General features: G+C 38.4%; 1 long non-coding RNA gene across 1 annotated transcript; it reads right to left on the bottom strand.

Moving 5' to 3' along the window:
* Nucleotides 1-678: 678 nt before the first annotated feature.
* LOC108537548 (uncharacterized) lies at nt 679-7203 on the bottom strand. Its single transcript, XR_001887854.1, has 2 exons — nt 6253-7203; nt 679-2102 (listed from the first exon to the last, which is right to left on the bottom strand). It is a non-coding gene; the product is annotated as an uncharacterized LOC108537548 (long non-coding RNA).
* Between the last annotated feature and the right edge of the window lie 1009 nt (nt 7204-8212).

Here is an 8212-nt window from a genome sequence, read left to right as displayed (position 1 = left end):
GAACTAAAGTAGAACTACCATTTGATCCAGCAATCCCACTACTGGGTATCTACCCAGAGGAAAAGAAGTCATTATTCAAAAAAGATACTTGCACACACGTTTATAGTGGCACAATTCACAATTGCAAAATCGTGGAACCAACCCAAATGCCCATCAATGAATGAGTGGATAAAGAAACTGTGGTATATATGTACAAAGGAATACTATGCAGCCATAAAAGGAATATATTAACAGCATCTGCAGTGACCTGGATGAGACTGGAGACTATTATTGTAANGTAAGCTGAGAGTTAGGAAATGTTTAAAATGTGAGCCCCAGGACTTCTCATACTATAGTAAAAATATAGGTATTCTTCAAAGGCGCTATCTACACGTGTTGCAGTGTGAGGTACAGAGGAATTCTGGAGAAGCCGGACTCCTTGGAAGTACGGAAGGAGCACAGCTATGAATTCACAGTCAATCAAGAGTGTATCTGAGAAAGGACATCCCTTTGACCCAGTGAGCAGCTGGAAGAAAGAGGCATTTAGCAGAGGAGAAAGATGATAGCCCCCTACAGAATCTGTCAGACTAAGCCTATGATGAATGAGGTTTTTTACAGTACGATCACCCTCAAAATCAGCTTGTGAAATGGGGGCTACCCTATTTATAGCAAATTCTAAGAATATATATATCAATGTCCTTCCAGATAAAAAAAAAAAGATACTTTATTATAACTTTTAAAATTGCAGAACATCAGACTGAATATCATTAGACACATAAACAAAACCACTCATCTCTAAAGTCATCTTCTATCCCCTCTCAAAATTTGGCCAGTGAGTTACGCCTCAGTGAATTTTCCAGTTCAACCCCATTCACCAATGTGAAATAAATGGAAACACTAGCCTTTTGGTTTTGCCCACAGTTCCAAAGTGCTATTACAGGTGGAATATCTGCTGCAGAAGGTCATTCTTGCTGCTGTGGGTGTGAGTAAAATATCCATCTCTTTGCCTCTGGTCCGGCAGGCTTTGTTCTCTTTCTCCTTGTTTTGTCTCCTTCTACAGGGGTTGCCTTACATACTGCAATCAAAAGACATCTTCTGCTCAGAATCACAACAGATAGTGAGAAGTAATGTTACATACTAAGTTACTGAAGCTACAATGAGAAATTAACTCTGGGGTTACAACTCAAATATGACTTCAAGGTAAAGAAAATAATTACTTGGCTGGCTAGTGAAACGCTTAGCTCCTTCTAAAATCAAAATTGCAATATGGACTTCTGCTTCACGCTGCATCCCAAGGCACAAATCAGGTAACCTACATCTCCCAAATGATCAACAGAGCACTCCATCCTATTTTACCCTCAATGCTGAGAGATTACTCCTGGGCCCAGAAGTTGTCGCATAGGTTACTTGGTGTTCAGGCAACAACTGCCACAGGCCCCACCTTGATGAACATCATCAATTTCTTTAAATATGATGATACTAAGATGGAGGCCCCTGCTCAGAGGAAGCAAGGATATAAAAGCTGGGACAGACTGTTGAGGGTCACTACACTACAGACCCAGATGACATGATGGAACGTGAATACTGAAGCTTACAATCTTCTGAAAAATCTCTTTTTCAAAACCCATACGCCCTTTTTTCTAATTGGGAAATCAGGGACAGGGAAACATTCGCATAATTACCCACCAACATGTTCTTCTTAACAGAAGTGAAGATTATTTTAAGAATATGAAAAGTGTTTCAAGACATCTGTTTTCAGGGACAGACCAGAGCAATAGAAGTACTTTTCAGAGTTGTTTCATTTTAAAGTCTATCTCAAGAACAAGGGCAGCCTGCTTTCACAAGGTACCAAGACATGTTCTGGCAAAAACATTTTCACGTTAGGTTATATGCTGTCAAGTTCAACTATTTTATACATATCTGATCCTTTTCTGTCAGCAAAAAAGGTACAAATTTTAAAACTCGAAAATCAATAATTTCTGGGTAGGATGAAGGTAGAATTTTGGTTGTATTTTAGACTTCAGAACACAGATGAAACCAAAAGGTCTGCAATTGTCTCTACATTCACATCTTTCAAAGGTCCTTTTCTCCTTTTACATGAATTCGTCTGAATCATGGCCATCCTGTAGGAAACAAAAATATGAGACCATAAAAGCCTTGAAAATAATTCAATATTTAAAATTTACAATTATCTTAATTAGCGAGCTGCCTTCTCACCTCAGTTGCTGAGTTCAGAAAGTAAAATAACTAAATTCACCCATCACTTCTCCATCTTAAGTTGTCAGTTTCCTGAGATAGCTGAATTAACAGCTATATTCCGTGAGGTGTCATTACATGGCCTGATTACACAGCAATAAGTGACCACTGATTTCTAAATAATGAAGTAAGTCCCACCTGACCTAGTACAGTGCAAAACAAATGTGACTGTAAGAAAACATGACAGGTCCTTCAACAAATGTACCAAGCAAACACCACCTCAATATCCTCATGCCAGCAATTCTGCCAATATGCAAACTATTTCTGGCCTAAGTTCCAGTCATCTGAGCCTCAACATTGTCACAGATTTGGGACTTCACAACATGGCTCTGATTTCTTCTTCTTTTTTAATAGGAAAGGCCATTAGGAAGTCAAACATAGGCTAGTTTACCAAGTTAGCTGGTTTGTGACATTTTTTAATTTAAAAAACCTGCATAACAGTATACAGCACAAAGGGACTGATTTTATTGGGTGGCTTCTGAGCAAGTCCTGAAGGCCACAAAGGTAGAGCCCTGACTCCTTTTTGGACAACATTCACTAAGAGTGTGCATTCTGATTTGCTTGCCAATGTCACAACCTGAACACTCCACTTGTTTTATCTTCTTCTCTTTCCCATTGCTTGACACCAGCATTGTTAGAGAAAGGGATCAGACTAAGGCTCATCTAAATGGCCCTTATTAAAGATGGTAGAGAAATACGATACGGATAGAAAACATTAGTTTCTGTGAAGTCTGGTTTTAGCTCCAGCTTCACTTAGTGGTTTTCTCTGTGCTTCTCTTCCATTAGTATGATGAACAGAAGCCACAGTAAAAATGCCTTCGATAATTGTACAAAGAGCAGACTAATGACTGTGTTATATCCAGGCGCCAAGACTATGATTGCCCTAGAGTCTTAATCTGAAATAAAAGCAGTAGCAATGTTTGAAAGAGTCATTTAGTATCTTCAAATGCCAGCTTTAGATCCCAAACACTGAAGATGAACAACTCAGTAAGACAGTCTGGGTTGTTATCAATGAGAGTTTAAGCCATTCCCTGTAAAGGCTGAGTTAGATGTGCAGAGTTCCCACTTGTCTGGGGCTATGTTTTGGAATTACAGTAATTACTCTTCTTGATGAACCTGTATAAGCTAAATTAAAACTTGAGTCCTCTATTATATAAACACTTGCCTTTAGCTGAAAAATCAACTTATCACGTTCTAAATTGGATCATAAAACATCTGTATTGCTTACACTTCTACACTGCTGGTGGGAATGTAAACTAGTACAGCCACTATGGAAAACAGCGTGGAGATTCCTTAAAGAACTAAAGTAGAACTACCATTTGATCCAGCAATCCCACTACTGGGTATCTACCCAGAGGAAAAGAAGTCATTATTCAAAAAAGATACTTGCACACACGTTTATAGTGGCACAATTCACAATTGCAAAATCGTGGAACCAACCCAAATGCCCATCAATGAATGAGTGGATAAAGAAACTGTGGTATATATGTACAAAGGAATACTATGCAGCCATAAAAAGGAATATATTAACAGCATCTGCAGTGACCTGGATGAGACTGGAGACTATTATTGTAAGTGAAGTAACTCAGGAATGGAAAACCAAACATTGTATGTTCTCACTGATATGTGGGAGCTAAGCTATGAGGATGCAAAGGCATAAGAATGATACAATGGACTTGGGGGAAGAGTGGGAGGGGGTAAGGGATAAAAGACTACAAATATGGTACAGTGTATACTGCTCGGGTGATGGATGCACCAAAATCTCACAAATCACCACTAAAGAACTTACTCATGTAGCCAAATACCACCTGTACTCCAATAACTTATGGAAACAAAACAAAACAAAACAAAACACAAACATCCCTTAACAGAAGATGGTTACAAGGAGAATTAGTCTATTCTTTTAAAGTATGGAGAAAACTATAAAACATTTTCACTGAAAGAGAATAAAACACCCAGTGCAAAACTTCCTTGGAATCTTGAACCTGATTCATACTTGGAGCTCAGGAGCAGGGGTTGCAAGCAACAGAGGGAGAGTAAGGGTAGAAAAGTTAGCAATCTTTTGGGCTACAAATTCAATTTCCTAGTCTTGGGACTTTTAACATCCATCACTGATCAGATGGTGTTTGTATGTGTATGTATGTTGGTGGGTAGGTAGGTATGTATATGTGTGTGTGTATTTGTTTATTTCTCAACTCTAGAATTATATACAAACTTTAAAAATCCACAATGAGAATGAAATGACTAAGGTCATGAAATAATATGGGGGCTAGATTTCTGGTGGAAAGTAGCCTCTAAAATACAGAAAAGTTCAAAAAGCAAAATAACCCCAACAATGACATCTGAGCTGTGGTATGTTAAAGACTACTGTTTAGTGATAAACCGTTCCAATAGTTTCAAGAAATCTGAAATGAGCTTCCAGAAGGGATTAAACACATCTCATCTTTTCATAACGATACTCTGAAAAAATAGCAACCAAAGACTATATGAACAAGGTATAAAAATATGACTATTTACAGAGTAGGTCAAGGAAGACTTTCACAACGATGTGTCTTTGCTTCAATTCTGAAGCAGCCCTGTGGAATAATATGTCTCCATTTTACTGATGATCAATACTCCCTCAGAGAGTTTAAATGACCCAACCACTGTGACAAAGCTCCCTTGTCCAAGGAATTTTTAAGCCCTCACGATTAGCAAATGACAGTTAAGTCTCTAAACTTCAAATTCAAAGCCCTATTTAATTTAATAATGCTATTCTGGAATTTTTCAGGAATAAATTATAAAGAAACGTCTCCAATTCACAAAGGAGCCTCATAAATTTAGTTCTTCATAGATACGGGAATAAGAATGTTGTTCTTACAAATTTTTAGAAGCATATGTAGATATAAACAAGATGTAAAATCCTATTACTTCTAATTCATGCATTAAATCTGGGGTTTGACTAGATGACTTATAAGGGATCTTAAATTCTGTTACAGTTGTCCCTTGATTTCTTTATCTGTGAATTCAACCAACCTCAGCTCAAAAATATTTAGAGGAAAAAAACAATTTAAAAAATACAATTAAAATAATATAAATTAAGAAAATACAGTATAAGAACTATTTACAGAGCATTTACACTATTTAGGTATTATAAGTAATCTAGAGATAAAGTATATGGAAGGATGTGCATAGGTTACATGCAAATACTACTCCATTTTACACAAGGGACTCAAGTATACTAGCATTTTGGTAGCTTCAGGAAGTCCTGGAACCAATCCCCCACAAATACTGAGGGATGACTATATTTTTTAACTATACTACAAAACATGCAAAATCCCAAATATATCCACCCAGTTTCCATTTTCTGCAGACTGCTCAATAGCAGCTAAATTGTGCTATCTCTAGATACTTCAAGACAAATTTTGGGAAAGACAGCCTCAAGGACAATAATTCTCTGACACAGTTCCAATCAAATAATTAGATGCGATGTTAAGAAGATCCTTTCAGTACTGTGTCATAGGTCACCATCCATTTTTATCCTAGGTCCTAAGGAACATGAAAACAACCAATTTTGTCACTTAGGCTTCACTTAGTCACATAAAATCTTAGGGTAAGTACTTTTATTTTAATTGATTGAAGGTGATAATTTTGTTCTCACTCAATTATAATATGGACTCTATAGTCACAGTGATATAGAACACTAATAAATAAAGGCACTTTTGCATGCCTGCAACCAGAAAAGGGGGAAATAAAGAATAAAGTCCTGTAAATATAAAATGAATAGACCTGTATTCCACAGTAGACAAGCTCTGACAATCTCTTTCCCTGAGATGAGCTACTTAACAACACACATGAGGAAGTCCACAGGGAAGGAGGCGCAATGCCTAACAGACTCCAGCCTGAGTAGTGTCCTGGTTGCCAAATCACAGTCACCTATTTGCAACATGTAAGGCAATAATGGCCAGTAACACAATTATTAAAAACCCTTAGTGAATTATTTCAAGGCAAACATTCATGCAAACCACCTGAACATACCTGATTTGAAGACATATTTTCAACTTTCATTAGTGATGAATAGCTCCTAGAAGGAAAAAAAAAACACACACACATACATTTAAAATATGGTGATCCAGTCAACAAATATTTGATGAACATTTCCTGTGTATCCAGCACTACTCAGGGGCTTTAGAAGAACCGCAAGAGCTATTAGATATAATCTCTGAGCTCAAGGAGATTGCAACATTCAAAGGATACATATTTATAAACAATAAAAAAGATGTGCACAGCACTTAATAGTTTACAAAGTGCTTTTTCCCACTTGTTTCATGTCACCACCTCCACAATAACTTGGCGAGACAGGTGGCATTATTCCCTCTTTTTAGATGGGGAAATTCACCTACAGCCAAGATCTGATATGATTCACTGCTTAGGTATATAGCTCAGACTGTAAATGCTACAGGAATTCAAAGGAGGAAACACATCAGTGTGGGCAGGAGCTGTCAGGGCACCCTTCACAGACAAGGCAGAACCCAAATCAAGCCAATCAAGTGGGCAGGATGAGTGAGGGGGCATTTCAGATCCACAGAGTGGGATGAGCAAAGAGACAGAGATGGTATCTATATGACTTGCTGAAGATCCAGCTAACTCGGGCAGGTTCTCAAAGTAAAGTAGTGGGATATCAGGCTGGATGTGGGGTCCAATTATGTTGTCTTGATTGCGCCACTGAACACAATGTGTTCAGCAAGAAGCCATAATATACAACTGTGTAAAGCCATAACGAGGTTCGATGGGTATTTATTAAATGTCCATGATGCATAAGACCCTGTGCTAAGCCTGGGTGGAGGATCGGATGAGAAGAAAACAGAAAATGATGACTAACATAAAGCCTGGACCCACAGAACTTACTAGGAGGGGGAAATAAGACTTATTCATCAATAACTACAGTGAAAAGTACTATTAAAAAATACACGGCTGGGGGCAGTGGCTCACGCCTGTAATCCCGGCACTTTGGGAGGCCGACACAGGAAGATCACAAAGTCAGGAGTTCGAAAGCAGACTGACCAACATGGTGAAACCCCATCTCTAAGAAAAATACAAAAATCAGCCAAGTGTGGTGGCGTGTGCCTGTAATCTCAGCTACTCAGGAGGCTGAGGCAGGAGAATCACCTGAACCCGGAAGGCAGAGGTTGCAGTGAGCCGAGATCACACCACTGCACTCCAGCATGGGCAACAGAGCAAGACTCCATCTCAAAAACAACAACAACAACAACAAATACACAAAGAGACAAAGGAAAGTGAGACTACATAATACCAATGTTTTGAAAAGAATAGTCTGTAGCAAACAAGAGTAGAGAGAGGAAAGAAGTGGTCAAGGCAAGAAGGTCCATTCAAAATAACAGTATTTACCATTTACTAGGTGTCCTTTATTTGCTAAGAACTGTAGAAAGCGCTTTCTACACAAATTACTGCTAACCTCTACAACCACCTAATAGGTCAAGGAGTATTTTAAGCCCATTGTACAAAATAAGAAAGCAGAGTCAGGGTGGTTAAGTACGTTGTCCAAGGTCTTAGAGATAAGAAGATATGCCAGCTTTTGAACCCAGGTCTGACTCCTAAGCCCACACTCTTACCAGGCCACAGCTTACTGCAATACCCCAATTTGAGGGCATGAATCCCTGGAGTTAACAGCTGTAATGGTAAGAAGGAATAGAGAAGAAACAACAATGACATCAAGGTTTGTTGCTTGGGTGATCTGAAAAAATTAAGAGAAATGGGAAAATGTTGCAAAGAAGATGTGCCTGGTTTGAGACATGCTGCATTTGAAGTCACAGTGAGACACCCAAGTAAATATGAACTGTAGAAAATAAAAATTGAAGACCAGTGGGAAGGAGAAATGTCATAGTCAAAGATAATGAGTTGGGAGACACCCAGAGGGAGAGACCTGTAAGCTTGTAAGAGTAAGTGGTATCTCCAAGGAATTAAAACAAAAGAACAA

This window comes from Rhinopithecus bieti, unplaced genomic scaffold, assembly GCF_001698545.2.
Source record: "Rhinopithecus bieti isolate Rb0 unplaced genomic scaffold, ASM169854v2 scaffold_315, whole genome shotgun sequence".
Classification (NCBI taxonomy): domain Eukaryota; kingdom Metazoa; phylum Chordata; class Mammalia; order Primates; family Cercopithecidae; genus Rhinopithecus; species Rhinopithecus bieti.
This window is presented reverse-complemented; position numbering and strand designations above follow the sequence as displayed.